Raw genomic sequence first — 10,406 nt, 5'->3', positions numbered from 1 at the left:
AGTAAATCCAGAATCATCAGATAAAAGATGACAAAAACTCAAAAGATTTTCATGTATATGCTGCACCAGGGAAAGAACCCTGTAAGAGAGCTGACTCGTCTCCAGTCTTCTTCATACAACACGTGGCACGGCGCAAGGGGAAAAGCGCAAGGGGGGAGCAAGGGGTACCCATCTCACCTTGCGGTTCCATCTCACACCGTGCCACGCACTGTAGGAAGTTGTATGAAGACGAATGGGGACGAGTCAGATAAGAGAGCGCTTACTAAAAGCTGTATTTCTGACTCGATAGCAAAGCAAACCAGCATCAGCTGTTGACCAAATGACCATGTAGAATTTCTTCCTCTGGAATTAAGTTTGTGCATTTCAACATGTCTATCAGAACAAATCAAGATCTTGGTGGCAGAGGGTTGTCAATCGTAACTGTTCCTGAAGCTGTTACTGACCTGACTGAATTGGAGGAAATTGACTTGTCGGATAATTATCTGGAAGAATTACCAACAAGTATTAACAAGCTGAAAAATCTAAAAACGCTGAGATTAGACGAGAACCAGTTGAGAGAACTTCCTCAAGCCATTGCTGAGTTGAGTAACCTGACCGTGCTTAGTGTGAGTAACAACCAGTTGTCTGTTCTACCATCAAAGAACTAAGGGGACTGTGCTTGAGTAGTAACCAGTTGACTGCATTGCCTAATGAGATTGGTGAACTGAAGGAGCTGGAATGGTTGGATGTGAGAATGGAGACTGGAGACTGGACTTGAGTACTAACCAGTTGACTTCGTTGCCTGATGAGATTGATGAACTGAAGGAGCTGGTGTGGCTGAATGTGAGTAACAATAAGCTGACAGTTTTATCATCACACATAAAACACCTCAATAAACTCCGGCTACTGTTGTAGGGTGATAACCAGTTGACTACATTGCCTGATGACATTGATGAACTGATTGAAAGGAGCTGATATGGCTGAATGTGAGCAACAATGAGCTGACAGTTTTATCATCACACATAAAACATCTCAATAAACTCCGGGTACTGTTGTGGGGTGATAACCAGTTGACTACATTGCCTGATGAGATTGGTAAACTGAATGGAAGGAGCGGGTGTCTGGAAAACCCGAATAGCGAATAGCAAATAGTCGCGAATAGCGAATAGCGAATAATCCCGAGTAGTGCGAATAGTCTCGAATAGTGCGAATAGTGGCGAACAGTCGCGAAAAGTGGCGAATAGTGACGAATAGTCGTCAATAGTCACCGCTTACATCTAATATCCAGCGTTAATTAATTATCCAAGTAAGCAACAGAATTTCAGTAAATTTATTACCTTTTCTTCTCCGGACTCAGGCTAGTAGGCTGTCCATCGCCGACATTAAGAAAACAGAAAACAGAAGGATAACCTAATCAAGACGTATTTACGCTTTTGCAGCGGTTAAAACAGAAGAAATTACATTTAGAAACACCTTTTGTCCTGATAAGCGTCTGTGCTTTTTAGCGGAAAAATCCTATCATAAGTTGCTACGAGGTTGACTGCGAGATACTGGGTACCCTATTTGTTACTATCTGCCACTATTCGCCACTGTTCGAGACTGTTCGCCACTATTTGCACTATTCGTACTATTCGCTATTCGCTATTCGGGACTATTCGCTGTTCGCTATTCGCGACTATTCGGGTTTTCCAGACACCCTAAATAGGGTGACAAACTTCAATTCAAAGTTTCTGTTTCAAGGAATTCAAGCCGAACTTGATCTCACTACAGGAATTCACCTTATATTGCTCATTTACACGCACCAGGCGATAAACTAAAAGCTGGCTGAATACAATTCGCGTTAATTGAGCATCTGTACATTGAACTTCTTACCTTGGACTGCAATAACAGAAAAGAACCGACTCCTTTCGATGTAACTGTGTAGAAGTACTTTCTCTTTCAAGACAACTCCCAAACAACTCCCTAAATATCTCAAGATCTTTGGCTTCTCAAATGCGCCAATCATAATCAGGTGAGAAAGGGTGTGGAGTGGGAAAGGGAGAGGATGAGGAGGAAGTGGAGGAAGTGAACGAATTGGGCCAAAGTGGTTCAAATCTAGGCCTTAGCGGATTGTGCTCCTAAAAGTGGCATATTATGCTACTAGCAGTGCTCGAAATTTTGCAAAATTATGCCAAAATTATGCCAGAATTCCCAAATTACGCTCCTGATTTCCGAAATTATGCTCACAAAATGACGTAGATTCTGTACATAGAGGCCCGCAAATGCGCAATAACGACACCAAATTATGACGTTTTTCAAATAAACTGTTGTTGTAAATTTATTTGTGTTTTATGGCAGTTTGCCTCGGTCGTCAGCTGTCCAAATTAGCTGCTCGCATCTCTGAACCGTTATTAAAATGTCTTCAACGACACGCATTGTAAGAACATACTAAATTTAATTTATTTCTGTAGAAAATACATCATATTTACTAAATGTTATGAATTTATGCTCCAAAAAGGGCTAAAATTGGCTAATTATGCCGTGGCAGTGCTCGTTTAAAAAGTTATGTTTTTTTGCTCCAATAGCTCTTTTCGTGGTTCGCAACACCGCGAACGCCAAGTCGAGGCAACTTCGGGCTAGAAAAACATGGCGGCCTCGTGTTCTTCTTTACAGACTTCAGATTCTGCCTCTAACTAGCCTGCGAACAGGCTCCCGGTGAGCCGAACGAATCGAGGGAGCCTGTAGACATTCTATTGATGCCGCCGTTCTATGATACCAGCTCCTGGTATCATGATATGATTGGTTAAATCGCTGATTGTTGACATCTTTGAGATGAATATTTGACAGATGTTTGTAAAATTATACGACTCCAACGGTTTGTTGCAATAGTGTATTTGCCGTCCCGTTTTAAGTTTCGGTCTCTCGACCTCTCGTTATTTCACAAGTGATTCTGAAGGGTACTTTATGTTCTGTTACGAGGTGGAATTTTAAGTAGAAGCTAGTGGAGTGGAGCCGTTTGGCGGTGCAATAGCAACTTTTTTAGAGGTCAAAGGCATGGTTTCCGGACTTTCCGCTGTTATCTGCTCGTCGCTTCTCAGAGTTTGACACCTCTATCGTGTGCTTATATGTTTCATATGTTTCAAACTCTCTAAGTATCGGCTCTGGAGGGACAAAGTTAAGTTTGAAATATTCCGTGAACATGTTGCTTACTTGCACTCTATATTATGACGCCCGGCCCGGCTATTTTATTAGCTCGATTAGAACTGTTTGCAAGTACCGAAAATGTAGCTTCTTCACAGGTCTAATTACCTCATTGACTGAGTTGTTACAGGCTTATTACCAAGGGCGGATAGGCACATAAAAAACAAAGTCTACAGGCTCCCCCGCCCCGATCGCTTTGCTCTCCGAATTCTTCTGTTTCGCGCTCGCCGAAATTTTTTTCCGTCCTCGCCGGGAGCCTGTTCGCAGGCTAGCTTCTAATGATGGCTTTGGCAGTTTTATGTGGAATCTCGAAGAAAAATCGTCCGAGGAAATCGATAAGAATTACTTTAGCCGGCAGAAAGGAGTTGTTTTAAGATAATATTTGGTGCTACATGGCGTCCAAACAAGTTAGTCCATGGGCCAGACCACTTTTCGGTACCAAACCTAAGGACAAAACCTAAGTGTTATCAGCTTATACTACTGCATGAGTTGTTTTCAAATTTGTATGATAACCTTTCTGAATGAGTAGCTTTGTGTGAGATTTCTTAGTTTAAAATTTCGCAAAAAATAGCTTCAGCATGGAAACGAGACTCAGAAGAAGATCCTCTAAACATATGGTCACGATCGTTTTATCAGTACTTAAGATATTTGAAAAAAGGGAAAACATTTTTATTTCTCCTCGAAGTTGTTAGAGGTAGAAATTTGTGTCAGGATTACACGAAAAACTAAAAAAACAACCATCGTTGTCATTCACATTGCCTCATAGGTAAATCCAAGATGGCGGCATTCTTGACAGGTGTGTAGGGCTAATTTGTGCTAACATTTTGGTTCCTTATAGAAACGAGAAGTGTTCTCAGGGGATAAATAAACAGTAAGCATCTAGGTGAACATTTAGAGAAATCAATAAACTAAATATTAAGCTGATAGTGTCGATTTTTGACAAGAAACTTACAGATCCTCGAAATAGGCATTCGAGTATATATCATTCCTCATTTTATACGAAAGGTGTAGCAGTAGATGACATAATCAGAGCTTTTGAAAAATATGGAGTTTGAAATGCATCAAAAGGAAAATGATATTAAATAATAGTTTTCCTCTGATATGAGGGTCATTTCATACATTGCTAAAGATGATTTTATTCATGTATAGTGACTACGGTAATTTACAATGACAGTGCGGATGGTCTTTTATGCTGCTTTTGTTGTTTACATAAAATCATTTTTGGTGAGGAACGAACACCTGAATAAATAAATACAAGCTTCAGCGCCTAAATTAAACCAGTTTAAAAATGGCTTTTTAAAACCTTTAAGACTTAATATTGACGTAGAACCTTGCATGACTGAATAGGTGGCACAAAAAGAGGAAATGTGACGCCTGTAGAACAAAACATCGATCAAGAGCGATCACGTTCAGAACAGTCCAGTTGTGCATGTATTATTCACTGTACTGACCATGATACGGAACTAGTTAGACCAAAAGATGATTAGTCCTGGAGTACACTTGTAAGAGGCGAGCAGCTGCTGTTCGTAAACACAAACACCTTGATATTGCTGAGACACTAAATGAAGGAGAAATCCCAACATTTACTATTACAGAAAATGTCGTAGCATGTTTACCATGAGAAAGTTCTTGGAAACAATTTCAAAGCAGCAAGCTGAACTGACGACCAACAACCAACGGCAGCTAAGAGGACCTCGATCCGACAGTCGCCTACCATGTACCAGCACAACTTACGAACATCTCTGCATATTCTCTGAAAAGAAGAATCTTACGGGAACAAGTAATCGAGAACCCTTGGAACAATGCAGAGATTTACGTGCAGATCACTCAATTAGAAAATCAGCCATGGAAAAGAAGGACAGCAGGATTCTCGCAATTGCGTCGCGTGAAATCGTAACAGCTGAATCTTGTTACCACAGGACATGCTTCAAGGGGTCTACTAGGGCTGAGGCAAGTCCAACTGCGGCTACCGATGGCTGTGGTGAATCGCTGAGAAGATGAGTATGCTAATCTCAAGTCAGAAGCTTACCAGATGCTTACATCAGATGATTACATCAGATCGGATGTTCTTACAAACGAGAAAATAGCCAGATTGACTGAAATGACAGAACTACTTTTTATCGTACGTATCTCACGGCTTTGGTTGCTGAAGAAATCAAGTTATCCACAAAAAAGCACAGCAGACAGAATCTCCAGGCAGAATTTGGCGATGTCCTCCTCTTTGAAAATTTGTTAGAAACCACCAGTGTCTTCATAGTTCCCGCCAATTTGACACACTTCATGTAGCCAAATACATAACAACCCTTTTTCTGGAAAAACAGGACAATGCAAGCCAGTCTTATCGGAGCTCAAATATAAACCGGGCTGCTATTGGGTTCGTTCTTGCAAACATATCTGACTGGAAAAAAAGAGTGGCCAGATAAAAACTGTCATCCAAGAGTGCAGAGGTTAATGAAATCCTTCGCCCAAGATCTGATGTTTAGAGCAAGCAGAGTAAAGGTTAAGCCATCCAAACAAATCCCTCTTCCCTATGCTGTGAAAATCCCGACAGATAACGTTGAACTCATCCAAATGCTTAATCGTTGCGGCCACGGAATCGCCTATTCCCAGCTTGAAGAAATCAACACTGCACTGTGCCGTAAAAAAATGACATCACCAAGTGAAATCCCATTGCCAGATAACATCCAGCCTCAGGGTGGCACTACTTTGGCATGGGATAACATTGACCGCCTAGAAGAAACGTTATTGGGTGAGGGAACATCGCATAGAGTAAATGGAATAGCGGTGCAGGCGAGGCATTTCGGACCACAACTTCTCCCGGAACCATCAACGCAGATAGTTCAGACCAAAAAGAGGAGTGTTGAGGCACTGGATGCAGAACATCTTCCCATTTACAATGCAGAAGATGGTGACGGCCCTCGTTCTAGGAGATTTGTAGAAGTTACCCGACAAAAAGCTCCTGAAAACGCACGAAGAAAAAACCTTTTAAGGGTCTTAGTGCGACTACATGCGGACGCATCCGAACACAAGGTGCAGCAGTGGAGAAAATTCCTTTTGAATCCAAAGAATAAAAAGGCCTTCACAGAGTTTGTGGTAAAGGGATGGAAAGGGGATTAATACAGAACAAAGTCGACAAGCAAGGTCACTTTTCGTGCGAACGTGACTGTTACGAGATTACCTAACAAGCTGCCAATATAGTTGAAGAGCTCAACTCCACAAAGGAAGAAGCTGATACCAGGCTTATTGCCAGGCTGATACCTGGCGTACCAAGAAATGCAGCTCATGCTCATACAAGGCGGTGGTTGTGGCATCAGAAGATACAGACGTATTCTTACTTTGCCTGGCGTTTAATTGCTTTATTCGGCATCCATGTATGTCAAGTGTGGAGCGCAGACAAGAACTAGATATGTCAGTATCTCCAGTGTGGTGGCAGCCGTAGGAGAAGAACTTTGCAAATGCCCAATTGGTATGCTTGCTTTCATTGGTTGTGACACAGTGAGTGTCTTCCCTGGAAGGGAAAAGATAAGAGCCCTACGACTTGTCAAGCAACAGACATCTTACCAAGAAATGTTTAAGCAGCTGGGGATGAAATGGATTCTATCAGATATGCTTTTTCAGAGCCTTCAAGAGCATACATGTAAGCTCTATTGATAACTGATAATGATACTGATAACATTAATGAGCTGAGGTACAGGTTATTCTGCACCAAGAAGGGTAACATCAACTCCTCCCAATTACCACCTTGTGTCGACTGCTTGTTCAAGCATGCGGTTCGCGCAGACTTCCAAGCAGTCATTTGGAAGCGAAGTCTGCAAAGCTGCCAAGGGACGCGAACCCCATTGGTTTTGGCTGGCGCGAAGACGGTGATCACTTTGTCATTGACTGGTGATGAGCGGTGACCCAGCCCCTACAACCGTGCTAAAACTACTGGCTTCAACTTGCTACCTGCAGTTTCCTGGCAAATGGTTTGAAGTGCACGGATGTGTGCAAGCTATTAGACTGTGACAACAGATGTGAAGATTCTATCGAGGAGTTTGTCTCAGATGACAGCGAAGAAGACGAAGAAATCTAACTTTAATTATCAATGTAACACATGTACAAGCAGTTTCTTATATCCTGAATAATTATTCATATTTAACATTTGGCAAGTTTAGCCATGGAAACCATCCAGGAACAATTTCTTTAAGTTAAAAATAAGTTGTTGACATAAGTTCTGAAAACGTTTGAGATTTTCAATAACTAAAAACCAGTGTATGTAACATGACTGTATTTGCATTTGCTTGTACTTGACCGTAGTAATCACATTTGTGCCAGTTCTATCTGTTCAGCCTAACCGAGTCATTTGCAATTGAACACGTGATAAGCCTGGAATAGCTACTCATTTGACATGGCTATCATATACCAAACGAAACAAGAGGAGTCAATGTAGTTTAGGACAAGCGTTCGAAGGTAACCAATGCAATTTACACGAGCACTTTCTTTTTTTTCACATTTTCCGTCTTATTGTTCATATTTATAATTTGACAAGTGTTGCCATGGAAACCATTCAGGGATAATTCCTGTAAGTCATATATAAGTTATTAGAATTAGGTCTGAAAACTGCGTTTGAAGTTTGCAATAACCAAAAATCAATGTATGTAACATTTTCAGGTTTGCATTTAACTATTATTAGGCATCTTTTTACCAATTTTGCTTATTCAGCCAAACCGAGTGACGTCATGTAATCACGTGATAATCCTAGTAAAGCTACTCCTTTGGCATGGTTATCATACACCAAAATAACCTAGAGGAATCAACGTTGTTAAAAATAAGTGTTAGAATTTGTCCCTCGTTTTGGTACCAAATGGCTCTTTCCAGGGTCCTGGCCCATGGACTAAGTGATCTGGGCAAAGCGTACAACAAGGAGCAACTCTCAAATCTCGCATTCCAAGCCTGGAAATTACGCCCGCAAGAAATTTCTGCGGACAGCGAAGATACGCCAAAGCTTATTCTTTCTACAGAACACGATACGCCAGATCAGGGCCGTCTGCCACTGGTGTCGTCGATCAAACAGGGATGGTCGAAGGATTTTTCAAATGCTCCAACGTTTACGGATGCAGATTTGTACAACTACACGATTATGAAGCCAGGCTACGATCACGATGGATTAAAAGCCTACAAAGGCTTACGGGGCTATAAACTTTACGAGGCAGGTCACGTCGTGAATCTCCAGCAAGTGGTCATAAAAGATTTTAACTATAGCTTTGTTAGATTTCAGGTTAGCTCAGATAGTTTATAGCTTCCATGATTATTTAATGTAGCTTAAACAACTTACGAGGTTTAGAAGAATTAGCTCTTATTAACCGAGCTGGAGGTCTGTATGGGAGAATCTTGACCGAGGTCGTGAGTACAGATGCCGGTGTAGATGGGAAAATCTAGACCGCGGTCAATATCGATTTCAGTCAATCAAATTCGTGAATTCGGTAGTTCCCAGTCCTTGTGAGACACAGCCATATAATAAAAGCTGATATTAAATGCTGATCAGCCTAGAGCAGATTATTATTTTTCAGCTCTGAAATGTTGAAAATCTAAGTAGCTAAAGAAACATTTAATGTTGATTTAGAAATTTCCAAGCTATTAAAAAAATTTGAACCACAACATCAACAGTGTCTTTAAGCTTCTATGTTAAGATAAAATGATTGCAAGTGATTTAAAGCTATTGTTGTCTGAATTGTAGTGTATCATATTAAATATTATAGCTAGGTTGCTATAAATTAAGCATTCTATTTTGAACCATTCCACAGCCTAACAGGTCCATTTATTTAGGTGTGTCCAACAGAAAGGAAGAAGACAAGGAATGGTAAACCATATTATGAAGGATGGATTATCCTAAAAATGTATGGAGAAGTTTTATCAGGTTTTTGTAACGCTTTGGTGGAACAGATGAAGCATGTAGACATCTGTCAGCGAGTTTGTTTGATCTTCAGAAAACAATTGCAAAACAAAATGATCCACTTTCGTGTACAGGCAAACCCTGTGTCTGGATTCAAAAGAAAAGGGATCTGGCTTCAACTCCAGCCTTCAAATTAAATTTAGGAAAAAAGGAAGACAACCCGCTGCTAGGTCAACTTGAAAGCCACCAATTTGATCCCAGGCCTCATTCAGTTGTTGCATCTTTTGAAAAGGGGCAAAAACTCCTTCAGTATGCAATTCGTGACATTTATCCTGAAGCTGTTTGCCTAGATATACTTCCTACAATTACCTCAGAAGCAAATCCGATTCGAGTAGGCTGTCCTATTGAGCATGACATTAATGTTATTAAAGAGGAGGAAGCTATCATTACACAACATGCTCCTTGCATGTCCGATATAATAAAAGAGCTTAATTAAGATGGACACCAAGGAACAATACTCAACTACAGGTGAATATTTAGAATTTGCCAAGAATTATGTTTTGAACTACAAAGTCAGCAAAGACCAAAGAGAGGAAATATCATTGATTACTGTAGGTCAAAGCAGTAATTCAAATTGGTTTAAGCATAGAATTGGCCGCATTACAGGTTCGGTGGCACATAGAGTGCACACCAGGAGAGAAGGAACTGATCCTACAAGTTTAGTTAATGCTATAATGGGTAAATGTTCTTTGGACGATAATAAGCTTCCTCCAGAAATAAAGTATGGACGAATTCATGAAGATGATGCAATAGAACGTTATGTTTCAATTGAGAGGTTAAATTCGCCGAAATTTTCAGTTAGGAAGACTGGGCTTGTTCTGTTAAATGACTGTTCATGCCTTGGTGCCAGTTCTGATGGCATGACGTCTGATGGCAGAGTTGTTGAAGCAAAATGGTCATGGAAATTCAGAGAAAAAACTCCAAAGGAAGCTACAATTAGTTCTGGCCATGTTCACGAAGTCGAAGGTAAACTGACATTGAAGACAAACTCTCCATGGTATACTCAGATACAGATTGAAATGGCAGCATGTGAACTTGAGGAAGGTTTTGTTGTTATTTACACTGGCAAGGGTGTTTGTATTGTGAATGTACCATTTGATAAAGACTTTTGGCTTCATTTGAAGGAGAAACTGAAAGCATTCTTCCTGGAGGTTGTTCTTCTTGTTTTGTTAACTTAAATGGTTACTTTACTAGCTTTGGGTACAGGTTGCAAATAGCTGCACAAATCATAACAAAATTGTCAATTGTGTGTTTGACTTTTAGAGGAATCACCTTTTGCAGAAAAGAGAAATTTTGTGACCTCTCGATAGCACGT

At 40.6% G+C, this 10,406-nt stretch overlaps 1 protein-coding gene and 1 pseudogene across 1 annotated transcript in view; both read right to left on the bottom strand.

The window, feature by feature from the left end:
* LOC145493622 (uncharacterized) overlaps nt 1-190 on the bottom strand; it is a 1,343-nt pseudogene extending 1,153 nt beyond the window's left edge.
* The window catches only part of LOC145492640 (uncharacterized), a 73,537-nt gene extending 71,608 nt beyond the window's left edge, over nt 1-1,929 (bottom strand). The window contains exon 1 of the mRNA XM_081472061.1: nt 1,852-1,929. The gene's annotated coding sequence lies outside the window, so the exon portion shown is untranslated. The remainder of the gene's footprint in view (nt 1-1,851) is intronic.
* Nucleotides 1,930-10,406: the final 8,477 nt, after the last annotated feature.

This window comes from Orbicella franksi, chromosome 7 (assembly GCF_964199315.1).
Source record: "Orbicella franksi chromosome 7, jaOrbFran1.1, whole genome shotgun sequence".
Taxonomy (NCBI): Eukaryota; Metazoa; Cnidaria; class Anthozoa; order Scleractinia; family Merulinidae; genus Orbicella; species Orbicella franksi.
Note: the sequence above shows the minus strand (reverse complement) of the source record. Positions and strands in the feature narration are given on the sequence as shown.